Genomic DNA, 19318 nt, shown 5'->3' with positions numbered 1-19318 from the left:
AAACTTTAATTGTCTCACTACAAAACATGTTTTTGTTCATTTTAATACATGAGTAAATTTGTCACAGCCTGCAGAATGATATTTTTTAACATAGCATTTGGAGAATAGTGCAGTGCTTGGCTTGTGAGGAGGTTTCTCCAATGTAGAGCAAAAAAATGTTGACTTTCTATTTAAGGTTGTTCTCAGAACTACTTATAAGACTGCATCTGAGGCTGAATGTAATTGGAAACACTGGGAGGCACTGAGTTTGCAATGAGACCCTCTTGATTCCAAAAAATACTTCTTTAAGGTAAGCTAGGAAAGCAGCTACACTAATTGAAATAGTCAACCCCATTCTCCTACTGGAGGGGAGCCCAAATCGGTTCCTGAGTGGACTGGAAGTTTTCGTGTATCCATTTCTCAGCAGTGGTCCAGTTTTGAGTTCAGTTCTTTCAACAAGCCTGAATGCTAAGGTCATGTAGGTGGTGCAGAACAATTTGCAATGTACTCCCAGCAAACATTTTTTGAAGCAAGCTACAGCAGGACAGTTCCTAGGGAGCAGCATGGCTCCTATAGAAAGCAGGCTTTGCAGAGTTTGAGGTACAATATGGATATACGAGGAATGACCTATCTCCTCTCTCCCCCTCCTTCCCCCCCGCCCCTCGATTTCACTACCACTAATCACAGGAATAATTCAGAGTGCAAACAGAAAATCCATTTGCACTGGATATTAATGTAGGTGTAACAGATATAACCTACCAGGAGCAGTTTTCTTAAAATGAAGCTGTAGGGGGGAGGATCTTGGAAATAAATCAAGTCTAACTGCACAGCTTCAGGCATTCTGCTGAATAGGTGACTTGGAAAGATGTAGCTGAGGATACCAAAAGAAAACATGTGACTCTTCCCTTTTATGAATTTGGGGTTTGTGAAAGATGCTAGATTGACTGAAGTCTGAAACCCTCTTTTTATCCAAAGAACAGGTACAGTATAAGATCAGAACAAGACTCTTCACAGTGCCCTCCCAACATCCCTTAACATTTTATTGGAGGGACCATGTCAAGTTTTAGAAAGTAGCTCCTCCTCCATGCCATTCAGCAGCTGCAAGCAAGGCTGCCAGTGGCCGCAAAATATAGCAATGTATTTTGTAGTGGGACTTGTCCACTAGACAAAAGACTAAGACCATGTAACAGCTATCTGATGGTAGTGACCAAAGGTTATCTTAAACATATGCCTATAGAGAATTTGGCCCTAACTCTGTTGAAATCCTGGAATTCTGTGAGCAGAGAATTTTACTGATAGACTGGATTCACAGTGATCTAAAAGTAAAAGGCTTTATATACCCATTACCAATTCTCTGTATTATTCAGCCTTTCCACAAATTTTTTTGATCAAACATGTGACTACCTGAGCTAGATTTATTCACAATTTCAATTTTCATTTAATGAACCTTGTTCATGCAACAAAATTTTCATTGTAACTATGAAATTTCAAAATCACATAAATACCCAGAATCTCATCTGGTTGCCATTTTATGTATGGAGCCTTTAAGAAGCATAATCCACTTTTTCCTGTCAAAAAACTCTGAAGCTCCCTTTCTTTCATTTGTTCTATTTTGATGAGTGCTTCATGTCCACTCGATTACATTCATGCTTAATGGCATTGCAATGAAAGAAATGACACCTTACAGAATTAGGACCCAGAGTAGCATCCCTTGGAGGCTGAGTTTCAGATCATTATTTCTACTGACACTGTGCAGCTGTTGCTGAATTTTTCTCTAGGAGCAACTTCAATTTCTATTTTTTTTATTTTTTTGTACCACAGAAGTCTTTAGTGGGAACAGGAAGGCATGGCTTGTTTGAGCTGTGATGTAACACCCGTTGACAGGTGGGTTTCAGGGAACTCTCTGGGGCCATGGCCTCTTTAGTGGTTTCACCACTCTAAACTCAATTACAGTGGAGTTTCACGCTCCATAGCAAACTCCAGTCCTTTTTTGATAAAAACTCTACAAAGTAAATAAGTCATGATGATGATATGGGTCTACCATTTAATATTCATTGAAGTACATATGTTTGGAAATTGGAAGCAGAGTTTAATCCATTTTCATATTTATATCAACATGAAGCTTTAAAAAGGATATCTCCCCTTTTCTCAGAGAATCTTGTCAATTTCTGCTCTGACAAGATAAATAAAGATGTACACGTCTGACTGTGAATATAAGGAGAGGACCCAAGGAGATTTGAAACAAATATTGAAATATGCATCCTGAATCTGTTTATTTTCATGTGGGAGCAGGTTTCTTGCTTCTGGTTGTAGTTTGTGTGGTTACTGGAATATCACAAAGTACTTTTAAGACTTGGTCATTCTTTATAGTATTTGCGCAATTTGATTTTACCTATCTTACTGGATACTACATTGGTGGAAGAACATAATATGTTAAAAACACAGCCTTTGAAGAATGGCTGTCAAATTAAGGACCAATTTCTGCTCTCATTTACACTGGTATTAAACTAGCATAACTTCCTTGTTTTCAACTGAGTAACTCAGTATGTACTTTAGTGTAACTGATCAGACTTTGGCCCTAAGGAAAAGTATAGCAGACAAAAGACTGTGTAAATTGACTACACTATCTAAACAAATTTACACACACACACACACACACACACACACACACACACACCTCCTCCCCCCCCCCAAAAAAACAAAAAAAAACCCAGATACTTTCACAAAATAACTAAAACAAAATGGTATGGTAATTTCTGTCGGTTATGTTATTTAAAAACCTCTCTAATTTAGAAAAGCTCATAAAGCATTAAATTTAGATCATCATATTATAATATCAGGCAGTAAAGTGACAAATGAGATACAGCAAAGTTTTCTTTGTCCCTGAGAGTTCTATTTCAGATCACTAAAACATAAATGAACCTGGTAAAAAAGAGTTAACATAATGATGTAGTCTTTTATTTGACTGAATGCTTAAGCATGGTGGTATGGCTGATGGCATCTTGTTTAATAATGCAGCACACAGCTTCCTAAGGGGACAGGGCTTGATTTGAAAACTGAATATGGTGCACTCTAAATTTTCTTCCCTGAGGAAGGCTGACTAACTGATAAGTGCCATGAGCTAGCATGGGGACTGATTCTGTCAAATCAAGCTCAAATAGAAGGCACAATGTAGAATCTTCTCAAGTCTTAGTGAGGTAATCTGAGCAGACATTTGTGACATTAGACAGTGCATCAGCTATGGAATGCTGTAAAAGTTCACTGTCTTACTACAAGGTGGTCTTTAGATGACAGGATAAAGAAATCAGTGCAAATTTGTTAATGTAACAACTTGGAAAAGCATGCTAAAAATGTCACTCTATTGGGATATCTGGTAAAATGCGTAAGGAAGCAATGGCCATTTGTGTACACTTGTGAAATCTTTATTAGAATTTCATGTAAAGGGTATAACAAAAACAGAAGGGGAATATAATAAATACAATTTCTAGTTTTGCATTAAATTAATATCACCTGATACCAGTTAACCCCCTACCCCGATTTTTCCTGAGCTAGACAAATCCAGTAGACAGCTGGAGCAGGCTTAGAGTCTCAAGACTCTTCCTTCCTAACATGTGATTCCTCTTAATCCCATTATTTAGCTATTTATTTTCATTTGTTTTTCTGATGTGGGTTAAGGAGTAATTCTTTAGGAACTACAGTTCTAATCTTGAGCCCCAAACCTGTCCTGAAATCACTGGACAGTTCATCTGAAAAGTGATAGAGGATCAGGCTCTTCACTGAGAACATAGGATGAGGGCCATATGAATCTTTCATTTTAATAGTTTTAATCAACATATTAATCATGTTGCATAACTGGAATATCATGCCAGGTTTTAGGGCCAGAGGTTGTGAGGTGCTGAAGTCAAAATTTCAACAAGAGTTAAACCACTCACTTAGCACCTTGCAGAAGCAGCTCAGAACATTTCAGGATCAGACCCTTCATTTCTAGTTCATTTTCTTTGGTTTAGGCACATGCTCTGACACTTTTCTTGGTACTATTAATGTTGAATTGTGTTTGGCTCAGAAAGTGGAACTTACATCTCTGAGCTTAGCTTCATCCCTCCACGCAGTGATATTTTTATGAGTGAAGAAGCATGTGTATCTATCTCTTCTTGAATAACTCACATTTATCTTTTCATTTACAGCTCATTTTATCTGTGGGTGTGTGGAGTTCTTTAACACCATTTTGACAGGCGAGGGCTCTGAGAGAAAGTGGGATGATGATACAATCAGTGTGTGGGGATGGGAGTGAGGGGTGGGAGCCCAGTAGACTAGACCCTTCAAGATGCCTTCTAGCCCTCCATTTCTATGATTCTAGGTAAGACTATTGGCACAGTATAAATGAGTACTTTAATAATCTTACATTTAAGAACTGTGGTTGGGAATTTCAAAAGCACCCATCACTTACTCTGCTTACTCTGTTGTCAGCGGTACTGTATTACCTTTCATCCCCAAAAAGCCTAGGCTCAGATCCTCAGGCCCTTTGTGCTGTAGGGGTGGCGCAAAGAGGCAGGAATGCTGCCATAGTGGGGCACTTTGGGACTCTTCTTGCATAGGGCCCATCTCAAGTCTTAACTCTTGGAACTTTAAAACTTTTACAAACCTGTGCTATGCAACAATATCTATTCCTCACCCCTCTAATGCTTCTGATTTCCCAAGGAAAAGAATGATGAGATCGCACATTCTCTTTGAGAGCAAGGCAGAGCTCTGGTTCCAGTCCACCAATTTAGTCATTCATCTTAGCAGCAGCTAGTTACCTTGGTGTATGGCCACATTCATACAAATATGCTAAAAAAAAGGAGTGATCAGCTAGTTGAGTAAGGCCATTAAAAATCTGAAAAGCTTTCAGTACTGATGTTCCTAGATAGCAAATTGACATACAAGGAGAGTAGTTTAATGAACTCAGATAAAGTGAGTCTCTTCAGATAAAGAAATCTATATTAATGATGTACTGCAAAACACTTGTTAGTTATATATATATATATTCCTTTGCTTTCATTTCATGAGAAGAGTTCAGTTGTCAAAGCATTTTCAAGATTCCCACGGATTCAGCAAATACTGTGTGATTGAATTATTGCTCTTAGAAAACTACAATTAAAATACCATAATCATCATAACAAAAGACCCTTATTGAAACTGACAAAGATAATGAAATCTGATAAATAATTAGCCTTGTTAATCTTTAAAGAGAATTAAACTGCTAACAAGTTAAAACATGATCTTCAAAATAAGTCTTGTTAATAGTGAGTCAGTTTTCTTTGCTCTCAAAGTTTGTTCTCTTAATGAAGTATTTGCGAAAGGGTAGGAGCACTGAAGTGCAGCAGCAGGTAATCAAAAGATCATATTCTATTTAAGGACCATTCAAGCAAATATGGGGACATCTACAAATCCATTTGATTCAGGTCTCTTCCTGCAAGGGTCACTAGACTGTGGATTCTTTTGTTATGGATTTCTCTCTAGCTCTCTTGTTGAAACCATTCCATGTTAATTAAATATTAATTCAGCCAGAGACTGAGTCTAGTCCAGTGGTAAGGACACTCACCTGAGAAGTGGGAGATCCCTGTTCAAATCCCTTCTCAGCTGGTAGAGGGAGGAATTGAACCACAGTCTTTCACATCCTGACTTAGTATACTAACTACTGAGCTCAAACTCCTACCTCCACCCCAGCAGGCTAGTGCATGGAGTTAGGTGACTTCTTAGCAAGCCTATCAGATCAGGCCCTGCAGGCAAGATAAGTCATGGAAACGCCCTTCCCCTGGTTTCAGGATCCCACTGGGGGATAGACGTAACACAGGCTAAGCCCCTGGCACCTAGAGTTAGGCAACAAAGCACATGCCCAGAGTCGAGAACTTGTACAGTGAAAATTTAGGCACCAAGTGTGTTAGAGGCCTACAGAAAAGGCTGCAATGAAGAGAGGGTTTTGTGGATTGCAGTGGCACTTAAAATTGGGACTAAGTATCTTTGTGGTTCTGGCCCTTATTCAACACCATGAGATTCTGGATCATGAGCAGGGAATACCACTACAGCCTTTCAACATCTCACTGATGGGATGGGGATCCCAGGCCCTGGGGGTTGCAGCATTGTGTGAACCTGCCTGGGAAGTCTACAGCTCCAGAACAAAAGTCTGCAATGGCCCAATGTTTAAGACCACACATTTTCCTATACCTGAAAGGCTGGTGGAGTAAATGATTAAATGGACATTGATCTTATTTTTAAGACTATAAAAACCAATGCTCTGTAAAATGTATTCTGATAAGCAGGGAAAGTTTGGAAGTAAGTCAGACCTGATTGTAAACAGGCCCCTATTCATGGTTGGGTTTTTTTAATTCATTGTCTCCGAGTAATGCTTAACATGGTGTTGATGCATGAGAAGTTCAATGCTAATGTTCAGATTTAAAGATAAACATGGCATTTAAGGTTGGTCATTCAGATTTACAGCTCTAGTGAAAAATAAAGCACTATATTACCAGAGTGCTGCAAGACAGAAAATAAATCATCCCATATCTGAGCATCCAATGTCTTTTAGTGACATTTGAAAGTTCACAGTGGGACAGTGATATTGTTAGTGTTCCATTTGGGAAGTCTACATGTAAATATTTCTTTGTAAATGGACTACTTTGTCCCACTGGAAATAAAACGTGCCTAGCTCAAATAAGCGACATTATAAATTATGAAAAATATGAATTATTAAACCATAAAATAAGCAATCATGGCACAATAAGGCACATTTGTAAAAGACACATTCATCATTTGTTTGGGACAATTGCAGAATATATTAAATATGAAGATGAATGAAAAAAACCCTCTGTTATGCTTGCAGAGTAGAAAATCCCATATAGTTCAGGTAGAATTTTAAAGCTCCAAAGCTGTAAGTGCTAAATACCTTTACATACAATGGCTAGATTCACCCCTGTGGATACCATTCCCATAGGTGTAGCTGTGCCAGAGCAGGAATACACTGCTAGGGTATGGCAAGCAATGGTGTCAATGCTGCCCTTCAAGAGGGAAGGGCTGCTTTGAACCCTGGCTACTTCAAATTCTATTCTACACTGGCCGATTCTGCCTTTGCTTGAGCACAGAATTACAGGTGCCCGATGCTGCTGTGATTCAGGCTATGCCTAAGGCTACGTTTTAGTCACAGGTATTTTTAGTAAAAGTCATCACGGGCAGTAAACAAAAATTCATGGCCCGTGAGCTGTCCACGACTTGTACTATATACCCCTGACTAAATCTTGGGTGCTCTGGGGCACGAGGGGGGCAGCCGAGGAGTGCTGCAGGTGCTCTGGGGGGGGGGTGCAGTGGGGCACGGCCTGGGATCCCCACTGGTGCTGGGGTGGGGGTGGCAGTGCATTCCCCAGGACCCCCACTGGTGCTGGGGGGAAGGGGCAGCATGCAACAGTGCATGGCCTGCGACCCCTGTTGCTGCTGGGGGGATACAGGGGGCGTGGTGGCCCGAGACCCCCGCTACTACTGGGGGGGTGGGGTAGTGTGTGGCCTGAGACTGCCCCAGCAGTGGCTAGTGTGGCTGGCCCAGGGACTGCCCGAGCTGCTTGGGCAGCCCCGGGCCAGACTCACCAGCCGCTGCAGAAATCACGCTGTGACTTCTGTGACCTCCATGACCGACTCGCAGCCATAGCTACGCCTACACTTAAAGTGCTAGTGCAGCACAGCTGCAGCACTGCAGCTGCGTTGCACCATGTAGCACTTCAGTGTAGACCCCTCAGTGACGGGAGGGGATCTCCCCTTGCTGAAGGTAATCTACCTCCCTAAAGGGTTGGAGTTAGGTCGCTGTGTACACCAGGGGCTGGGGCAGCTTAACTATGTCTCTCAGGGGTGTAGATTTTTCACAGCTGAGGGCTGTAGCTATGCTGACTTAGCTTTTCAGCATAGACCAGCTCTTAGCTTTGTGAGGAATTTCCTTCACAGGAGACCTGGATAGAAGCCGATAGATCCTGCACACTGAGCTGAATGTGTAGATATCCACTGAAGTTTATAGGGCTCCACGTGGATCTAGGAATCTGTCCACACAGATCAGCTGCCAGGTTTAGGGCCTAACCATCTCAGATCTGTGAGATATTGTTTATTGTGGATTATACTATGAGGTTCCTTTCTCTTCTGAGGACTGTTTATTGTTCAGACAGACTGTAAGGCCTTTTAATATCTCACAAATTGTCTTTCCTCACCTTTTGTTTCTGTTCACTTAAATTAACACACCTGAAGACTAACGGTAAGGAGAAAATATTTGTATTGCTTTTCATCTATCACACTAACCTTATGTTGTAAGTGTAAGAATATATGTTGTTTTTTTTAACGGTGCTCTGACCAGTTAAGATAATACATACAAGGTGCAATTTTTTACACGTGGATGCAAATTTTTAACAGTGAGGGTAATTAGCCATTTGAACAGATTAAATTCTTAATTTGTAGCCTTTTAATTGAGATTGGATGACTTTCTAAAATATATGCTTTAGTTCAACCACAAGTTATGAGCATGATGCGCTGTGTGAAATTCTGTGGCCTGTGCTATGCAGGACATCAGATCAGACGATCATAATGATCCCTTCTGGCCTTAGACTTTATGAAACCTGAAGTGAGATTTTTGGAAGATGTCCTAAATGTCCACCTAGACTACTGAACTATAGTGTTTCTATCACATCTCAAACATAGGAGGAGGCTGCAGAAGTTACATTAGCCCTGTAATAACTTTTTCATGTTGCTTTCAGCTATTGATTTGATGACACTGTGGGTGGTTTTAGGGAATTCTCAAATTGGGCGCTGAAGAATTGAGGCATACCAAAATAAAAATAAGAATCAGTGATTCCTCTTGAAAATCTGACATTAATATCTCTGTGCTTCAGTTTTCCCATTTATAAAATGTGGACAATACTTGCTTACATTACCAAGACATTGTGAAGCTAAATGTATTATTGTTTGTAAAGTGCATTTGGAGCCTCAAATGGAAAGGCCTATAGAAATGCAAATCAGAAGCGCAAGAGTCTCCTGTAGCTATTATCCTCAGACAATTGTTCATCTGGGAAGTCTGATGTACTGCTCTTGCATTTATATAAAAAGGAATACTGATTTAAAAAAAATACAAAGAAAACTGCTTATGGCCATTAACCACTAAATAATATGATGCCCTCACAAAACTCAGTTTTTGCAAACAAACAATAAGAAATTAAATTGAAACAACAACAGTTACAACTACAGTGGGCCTCTACTAAGATGTGCCTGCACAGAATACTTTCATCACATTGGCATCTGTTACATTATCACAGGACCACATGTTGTTGTCTACTCTTCTTGGCAGTAAAATATGTATAAGCTTTTAAAGGGTTTTATAAAAATGCACAAGTTACAGCAAAGAACAAAACAGCACAAGACATTATCTGCTGGCTTTTTATTTCTGATATCTGGGTTTGAATTCTTTACAGAATCATAGATATGTAGGGTTGGAAGAGACTTTGAGATGTCATTTAGTCCAGGCCCCTGTCCTGAGCCAGGACCAAGTAAACCTAAACCATCCCTGACAGGTGATTGTGCAGCCTGTTCTTAAAAACTTCCAATGATTGGGATTCTTTACAACCTCCCTTGGAAGCCTATTCCAGAGCTTAACTACCCTTATAGTTAGAAACTTTTTCCTAATATATAACTTGAAGCTCCCTTGCTGCATACTTATTACCGCTGGTTCTAGCTCAGTGGTCATGTAGAACAATGGATCCCCCACCTCCCTTTAATAGCTCTTAACATTTTTGAAGACTTATCAGGTCCTCCCTCAAGTTTTTTTTCTCTCAAGATTCAACATGCCCAGTTTTTTAAATCTTTTCTCACAGGTCAGGTTTTCTAACTCTTTCATCATTTTTGTTGCCTCTGCTGGAGTCTCTCCAATTTGTCCACATCTTTCCTAAACTCTGGCACCCAGAATTGGACACAGTACTCCAGATGAGTACTCCAGATGATTACCACTGCTAAATTCAGGGGATAATTACCCTCCATGTCTTATGACACTCCTGTTAATACACCCCAGAATAACATTAGCCTTTGGTGCAACCACATCACATTGTTCACTCATACTCCATTTGTGATCCACTATGACCCCAACATCCTTTTCAGTAGTACGACCACCTAGATAGTTATTCCTTATTTTGTATTTGTGCATTTGATTTTTCCTTTGTAAGTGAGGTATTTTGTACTTGCCTTTTTAAATTTCATCTTATTGATTTCAGACCAATTCTCCAATTTGTTACGGTCATTTTGAATTCTAATCCCAGCCTCAAAGGGCTTGCAATGCCTCCCAGCTTGCTGTCATCTGCACATGTAATAAGCATCATATCTACTCCATTATCCAAGTCATTAATGAAAACACTGAACAGAATCAGACTCAGGACTGATCCATGGGACCTCACTAGATACGTCCTCCTCGTTTGACAGTGAACCATTGATAACTACTCTTTGAGTACAGTATTTCAACCAGTTGTGTACCCCCATTATAGTAATTTCGTCTAGACCACATCTCCCTATTTTGTTTATGAGAATGTCATGTGGGACTGCGTCAAAAGCCTAATTAACATCAAGATATAGCATGTCTACTGCTTCCTCCATCCACTGTGCCAATGTAACTTGCATTGGCAATAGTTTGTAGAGTAGACATGGCCTTTGTCTACTCTTGACTATTCCTTCTTTCACATTACCCTGCACACCTGTCAACCTTTTCATTAATGTTCACCAAGTGCCTTCACTCTGTTTCAAAAAGACTCTTGAAGAACCATCTGTTCCAGAAAGTAGACCAGTGTAGACCCCACTTGTTTGTGTGTTCTGTACTGTACTGACTCATACCAACAGGATTTATGACCTCTGGGGCAGGAACACTGTATGCTTCTGTCCATTATACCACGCCATGAACTTCCTTAATGCTATATAAATAAATAATTATGCTCTAGTGCATAATAATGTAGTAAAGCTAAGCCACATCTAGCTATTGCTGTTTGAAGTAAAGAAAGAAAAACAATATACTTAAAATCAAAGATTAATCATCTTAATGATCTGATATTTATTGAAATGACCTACAATACTATTAATTATTGACAAGAGGATTGGATAACTCAGAGTCTGTTACCCATTACCTATCACCTCTGGATTACTGCTTAAGATCTGGTCCAGGTTTAATATGGACTAGAAATGGGTCTAAGTCACAGTGTTGCAATCTGGACTTGAATTCATATTTAAAATTTTGGGGTGTTCCAGTTCAGGCTCCCTGTAGAGCAACATTAGGACCAAACTGAAAAGTTCACATCCAGACCAGGTCAGGATCCAGACCTAGAGCTTCCCCATGGTTCAGAGCTGGTGGTTTTGGATCCAGTGTTCCAGGCCAGGCTTTTCTCTAGGTATAACCAAAATATTTAGTAGCCCCAGTACATTTCCACCTGGGCATGTATCTATGCCATAAAAAAGAAGCCTGTCTCCTCTCCGTATGCCTCTTCTTCCCTCAATTTGGTGCCTACCTTGGCAAACTGAGAAAAGCCACAAACTGGCATAGAGGCTGAAGTAACTCTTTCCCCTTAGAAATGGTGTCTCCAGAGCAAGGCTGAGGTACATTGGCAGATAAACTTACTCTAAGGGCCAACTTTGAGAAACATAGATCATATATGCACTTACCAGATTTGCAAATGCAGCACCATAGTTTCATATGCAGCTGACTGCACATGCAGATACATATTTTGATGCAAAACTCTGAAGTCATTTTTTGAAAATTCAGCCCTAAAAAAAAATTTAAAAATTATAACAGTTTCTGTCCCTAATTTAAGTCAAAGTCTTGTCTTCATCAGATTTCTTAATAGTCTGTAGAACTTCTAAATGATACATTTTGCTTGAATAAAATCAATGAACTATACAAAGTATAATACTAAAAAAGCACTCTATCACATTAATTGTTGACATGTGATTTGTAAGTAGAAAGAGGAGATATTTTTCCTTCAGCTGCACTGATTTGTTCCCCCCTTTGGCAAAGAAGCAACTCACAGAAAGTTCACATGCTGATGTAAGCAGTCAGGATGAGCTCTACCCTGACATCTGGTGGTGAATTGTGGCAAATTGTGGAAAAGAACTTCAGGGGCTGATCTTCTTTGCATAGGCACCCCCACCCCATCTGGCATGAGCCCAAATAGTCACTTTGACTGCTGTGGGATCCCCAGTTTCTCTGTTATTGGGACAGGAAGAATAAAGTGTTTTCACCCTGATTATGTGAATCAAGGACAATGAAACTGTTTTATGACAGAGGGACTCATCATCAACTAAGTAGCACTCACTAGATAAGGAACATGGGTTCCAAAACCTAGTGAATTGAGAGAGAGGCTGGGGACAGGTATTTGTACCTGATGGTATGGGCCCCTTTTGAGGGCCTGAAATACCAATTACAGACCCCTCCCCTGTGGAATATCAGAGCTAATTTTAATTCCATTAGGAGTCTAGTTACAGGCTGCTGAGCTGAATTCACTTTGGACCAATGGTGCACCAGAACTGAGGCTCCCCTACAACAAGCTGAAATCACTACAGAGCTAAAATTACTGAGAGCTGAAATCACTGAGTGCTGGGGGCAGGGGCTGAAAATATATTGCTGAGCAGCTGGCGGAGCAGAGCAGTTTGCGGGATGACTGGAGTGGCTTGTGGGACAGACAGGGGTGGGTCTTTTGCTCACGGTTTATGTTATGAATCCTGTTTGTGGTGTTTCCCCAACATAATGCCGCATTGTTTCCCTCCTTTATTAAAAGGATTTTGCTACACTCAGACTCCGTGCTTGCGGGAGGGGAAGTATTGCCTCTTAGAGGCACCCAGGGGGTGGTATGTAATTACCCCAGGTCACTGGATGGGGACTCGAGCCGGTTTTGCATTTGCGTTATTGAAATGGAACCCCTAGATACTGAACCCGGCCCTTGTTGCTGCCAACTCAGACGGGCAGAAGGGTTACACTTACATGCAATTTGCCCCCTAGGTTTGCTGTCCTGTGGGGGTCTGAGCATAGCTATTAGGCTTGCAAATGAACCGGGGGGCGGGGGGGAAGAAAACAAACCTTGGAAATTGCACAACTGGAAATTCAGTCTTTTGTAAGGCCAGTAAGCAGCAGTGGTGCTGAAATGACAACAGGGAAATGGACTAAGTCCCAAAGTAACCTCATTTTAAAAAACAACAACAATGGACTAAAGGCCACAGAGCCCATATATATACCACTCTGAATAGCACGGCAAATGTTTAACAGGATGAGCAGAAAGCCTATGCTGTTGATCTGATGGTATTCATCTCTACTTGCCACACATGTATCCATTTTTTCTAGATCTATAACTTTTGCTCACTCGTCTGTCCAGAAGGGAGGCAAGGCAATCAGAAGTTGAAATTTACACCCAAGTCTTCAGTTACTTGTTTGAACAACCCAGACCAATTTAGTGAGCATGAATTAATGTGAATAATGTGTTTATGAATTTGCATAAACCCTGATCTAGATTGGGCCTCTAGGTGCTACTATAATACAAATAATAAAGAATAATATAAAAGCTGTCTGGCTGCATGTATTTAGTTTATTGTTATATGTACATAAGAACGGCCATATTAGGTCAAACTAATGGTCCATCTAGCCTAGTATCCTGTCTTTTAACAGTGGTCAATGCCAGGTGCTTCAGAAGGAATGAACAGAACAAGTAACCATCAAGTGATCCATCCCATCACCCATTCCCAGCTTCTAGCAAACAGAGGCTAGGGACACCATCCCTGCCCATCCTGGCTAGTAGCCATTGGTGGCCCTATCCTCCATGAATTTATCTAGTTCTTTTTTTAGTCTTGGGCCTCACAACATCCTCTGGCAAGGAGTTCCATAGGTTGACTGTGCGTTGTGTGAAGAAATACTTCCTTTTGTTTGTTTTAAACCTGATGCCTATTAATTTCACTTGGTGACTCCTAGTTCTTGTGTTGTAGGCAGGAGTAAATAACACTTCCTTATTTACTTTCTCCACACCAGTCATGATTGTACCATAATCATTTCTGTATCTTTTCCAATTCCAACATATCTTTTTTGAGATGGGGTGACCACATCTGCACGCAGTATTCAAGATGTAGGCGTACCATGGATTTACGTAGAGGCAATATGGTATTTTCTGTCTTATTATCTATCCTTTTCCTAATGATTCCCCCAACATTTTGTTAGCATTTTTGACTGTGAATGTTTTCAGAGAACTATCCATAATGACTCCAAGATCTCTTTCTTGAGTGATAAGAGCTAATGTAGACCTCATCATTTCATATGTCTAGTATTGTTTTATATGTATATGTACAAATCAATTATCCACAAAAAAAAGTACTACTCTGGGCCATAATTTCAAAGACTGAGTCTATGAACTTATGAATGTCTTACTTTCATCTATATATGTATTTTTAATTTAGATATAAATATATAAGATATAAATACATATTAAAAATCTTCATTTTACTTATTTCTTAAGTGAGCACCATAGGATGGAAATTACTATAGAATGTTCTGAACTCTGTGCTGGTTAGGTAAAGTATATAATATTGCCAGATTATTTTTATATTAAATCACAAATACACGTATCCTGTTAAACTGTAAGGTGTATAATTATATAAATGCAGACACAGAGCATTTCTTGGACATATAGACTGTGGTATACAAAAAAGATGGCTACGCTGTTTGAATCTATCCATTTCATTCAAATACTGTTACAGTAAAAGCTTTGTTATCCAGCATGTTGGGGAAATGGGGGGTGCTGGTAAGTGAAAAATTCCAGTCAACTAAGAGGGAGGGAGTTTGGATGTGGGAGGGGGCTCAGGGCTGGGGGTTGGGGCATTGGAGGGGGTGCAGGGCACGGGCTCTGGGAGGGAGAGACTCGGGGCAGGGGTGCGGGATCCGGCTGCCGCTCACTTTGGGCAGCTCCCCCCAAGCAGCGACATGTCCGCCTGCAGGCACTGCACTCGCAGCTCTCATTATATAAAAATTAGATCAACCTAACTACATTACTCAGGGTTGTGAAAAACTGTCAATGGAAGAATTCTTCCATCAAGATAACTACCATCTCTTCGAGAGATGGAGATTAACTACATCAACAGAAAAAACCCTTCCATCAATGTAGGAAGAGATTCCACTACAGAGCTACAACAGCACAGCTGCAGTGCTGTAGTTGTGCGGCTGGAGCCGCTGTAGTACAGATATACCCAGAGACAGGCTTTTATTGGCTACTGAAACTGCTTGGAAATCAACATCTACTGATGAATAGGGTGGCAAGGGCGATAATTTAATTCAATAATAGCTGTTCTGTTCATGTTCTTATACTATACCCACTACCAAGGGGTGTGCAGGAGTGTGTCCTTTTCTCTCCCCTCTATTGAGAGGCCACTTAAATGAGCTGGCAGCAAAAGTACCAAAAAATTAATGTGTGATATATGGAATTCTTTCTGATTGATACTGCAGATATGTCCTCTCCAGAGTCCTCCATTTCAGGAATTAGTACGGAAGCCAATAGAAAAATCAGAAGAAAAACGAGAGTACTGTACCATTATTTATATTAGAGTGGCACCCAGAGGCCAAAACACACTGTACAAACCTGTAGTGAGATCAGTCCTTTCCCCGAAGAGCTTACATTCTAAACAGAAAAGACTGACGGGGTGGGGGGAAGGGAAAACTAGCTCTGGCTCAAGGACTTCACTAGCTGAGTTGAGAAAGATTCTTTAGTTCTCTCTCTTTGCTATAACTGATCACTTCCAGTTCTCCGACGTCCCAGCTCTCACTCATCCACTAAAATCTGGCTAGCCAGCAAGTCCAGAATCAAACACCTGTTCCAAAATTCACACTTGTATTTGTGTCAGAGAAGACCCATCTGCAGAGTACATTCAGTACCAGCTGTGTTACTTATGACACGTTTGGGAAGGGGAGTCCTTTAAAGAGAGAGGTGCTGCACACCAATTAAATAAATCTAGTTTTCTTTTGTTGTTTTGCTCTTCAATAAATCTCTTCTATATAGTCCTCATTTTTGTGTGGCATGGTTGGGCAATAAAGGCTGATGAAACCTTATATGGTCCAACCGCAGGCCCTCATTTTTGAATAATTAACTTGGCACCATACCAGTACTTAAGAGCCTTAGTGTTCTTGAGGCCTAAATAAAAGGCCAGGAAATGGCAATAATAGCCAAAATGTTTGTGGTTTTGGTTTTGTCTGTGTTAATATTCACGCTTCCTCTCTCTTTCCCTCCCCCATGCTGTTTAGGTTACATTTCTCTTGGTCATGGGAAAGAAGATTATGTCTGAGCTGGGAACTGAAGGGAATACAGTAAAGTATTCTAAAAGGGAAGGGGGAATATTTACGTCCCTGCTGGTTAAAGCAAGCAGCAATTGACCAAACATGCTTGTCATCTATACTCAGCTGTTACAGGATGGGTGAAAGACCCTTGATCCTCCTCTCTTGCCTCATTGCATTTCCCACATGACATTCTCTTTCCTTCACAGATTCTATCCCTTGCCTCAATTATGACCGTCATCTGGTCCCTCAGGCTGCTCTCTGGACTACATCCAATTGATCCACTACTTGTTTTTCTTTTCTTTCTGGCTGCTTTGCTGTTGTATTTTTCTTTGCACTATTAATTGTATGGAGGATTCACAAAAAATCAACCTAAGTTCAGGAAAAGTTAAAATAATAAAAAATTGCCATTGCAAACTAGGTGAATTTTTCCAGAATTTCTCAGCTTTACTTTTAATCTACTTTAATGTTATTAAGCATTACGTCTCTCTTTTTTCCCCCAGTAGCGCTGGATGACAGTGACTTTCAACTTCAGTGGCATCTACTGCAAAGAGTAAGTCAGGTAGCAACTGGTTTCAGCTGAAGTCTACAGTGATTCCTGCTGGCATTGCAAAGCTTCCTTTAATTCACATGGGGCTTAAAAAGCACTGAGATGGCAGAGATTGTTGTGGCAGAAACAACTGGAAAATGTCCTGAGATTGAAACACAGACATATTAACATCACCCTTGTGGATGCTAATGACTTGCACTTTAAAATGCCAGAGGCTCATACTGCCAGCTAAAACAAAGAAAAAACACATTTTTAGTCTCCAAAGACCGTAGATCTTTCCAAACTCTCAGGGCAAATTCAGCCATAATGTATTTTTGCAGTAGAACAGGGCAGCTCATGCATGCCACTGGGGGAATCATTGCCCAGAGTTGCTGTAGGCAGTGTATTCGGTATAGCTAAATAAAACAGCAGCTGAAAACCTTTGAGAGGTTAAACTAGTAATGATGCATTCTATAATGCAATGCAATCAAATCTAAACAGTTTCAAGGCAGGAAGCTTATCTTACTGACATTAGGCAACCCTCATCTTTCTCACTGTAACGTATTTAAGTGGCCAAATCAACAAAAGGATTTCCAAAGGAGCTTTGCAATTTACATTGACAGATAATTAGAAAAATATTTTTAATCTGTTGATAAATTAATAGTGTCTGGAATAGAGACTTCCAGAAGAGGAATTAAAAGAAAGAGGCATAGTGGTAGCAGCACATTGGAGGCTTTCTAAAATTGTAAAAATGTAAAGAGCACAGAAGAGAAACAGGAAGAGGTAAAGGGAGGTAGGAGGGGAAGAAAAAGGAAAGCAGAGAATGTAAAGAAGAGCAGGATAAGAATTGGAAGCAAATTTATGGAGCAAAAGGAAAGAGATTGGATTGAGTGGGAATAGAGAATTAGGGGTGGGGAATACACATAGACCAAATTCATCCCTGGTGCAAATCCCATGAAATTTAAAAGTGATTGACAAAGGTTAGAAAATGTGAGTTTGTGCCCTTTTTTGCTTCTTGATAATGTATAAAAAGAGGCCTACAAGGATTTAAAAAATAAAATTAACATGGCTGCTTGGTTTTTTACATTAAAAATGCAAGTCACACCAACTCTGTTCTTCCTGACAGACACTATGGATAACTGGAGAACTTGCAGGATTATGATATCAGTTTCCATTCAAGTGAAATCTGATTAATTTAGAAAGGGGAAATTATTTATATTCAGAGTGTTTAAAACAATTTGTTTTTTTGTTAGCACTTATTCAATATGGATGCCTGAGGAATACATAGGAGAAAAGATTTTACATTTCATTCATCAAATTCAAGGGATGGGAAAATTTGCAATCCACATTTGAGACCTTCACAAGGAGACCTCTATAAAAACAATAAATACATGATTTGATGCTCCTGACACTTCTGTGAGGAAAGGGGGAAGAAATAGGAAAAACACCTCTTTAAAAACTAAAAAAACAAAAAAACAAAAGAACCCCACACACAAATAGACACTACCACAAAACAAAAATAATAATAAAAATAAAAAAACACCAAACACCCAAAGCATTTTCAGATATTCTTTACCATAAAGAAGTAAAAAAAAGAGCCCAAACTCATAATTTTTCTTTACATTTAAGGGACATGGCCCTTTGATAGAATGTGTATGCAGTCAAGTTGGAAGAAATGGTAAAAGCAAAGAGGCACAGAAGATAAAAATGGAGAGAGATCTCGGAAAATGTGTTATATAAAGTTTGTCTGTCTGCAAATATTCATAAATAAAGTAGGTTTTTTAATAAGGGAAAGGAAGTTACTCAATGAACATCTAGGCTTTTATCCTACAAACATTTATACATATGTTTAACTTTATACACTTGAGTAGTGCTGGTACAGTTAAGCACAAGTATGTTTGCAGGATAGTCACCAAAATTATCTAGAGGCTGGGCAGAAGAGAGAAAAATGCCTTATAAAGTTTATAGACAAAAGTTAGCATGCCCCCCCCCCAACCCCTGCCCCAAAACTACTAAAGTAACATATTAAACATGTTAAAGGGTAAAAAGAAAAAAACCCAACTCTTCTTGACACATATGCAAGTAGCAAGCAGACAAGGAGACAGTAGGGCTGCTGAAGGCTGATGTTTGGAAAATAAGTGACAAAAATGACTTTGCTGGGACCATAACTAACAGGCTGGCTGGGTTCTTGTGCTGATCTATCCCATTAGTGGTATTGGAACCTGTGACGTTGCACTCTATATGATTTTATGAAAGTATGCTGATGAGTGTGAATATAATGTAACTAAAATATGCTTCATGCAAAAGGTCTCTGTTAAGGTATTGTTACAAATCTTATAATCTACGGAGTGTGGTCATCCTGTTTGTATAAATGTATCACTCTTGTATCTGAAACTAGAAATATTAAATATAACTCTGAGGGCCTACTGTAATTATGCAAATATGGGCTGTTAATGGTGGTTTGGAATCTTAATGGCTCC

The sequence above is a fragment of the Mauremys mutica genome, chromosome 3 (assembly GCF_020497125.1).
Source record: "Mauremys mutica isolate MM-2020 ecotype Southern chromosome 3, ASM2049712v1, whole genome shotgun sequence".
In the NCBI taxonomy this organism is placed as follows: Eukaryota; Metazoa; Chordata; order Testudines; family Geoemydidae; genus Mauremys; species Mauremys mutica.
Note: the sequence above shows the minus strand (reverse complement) of the source record.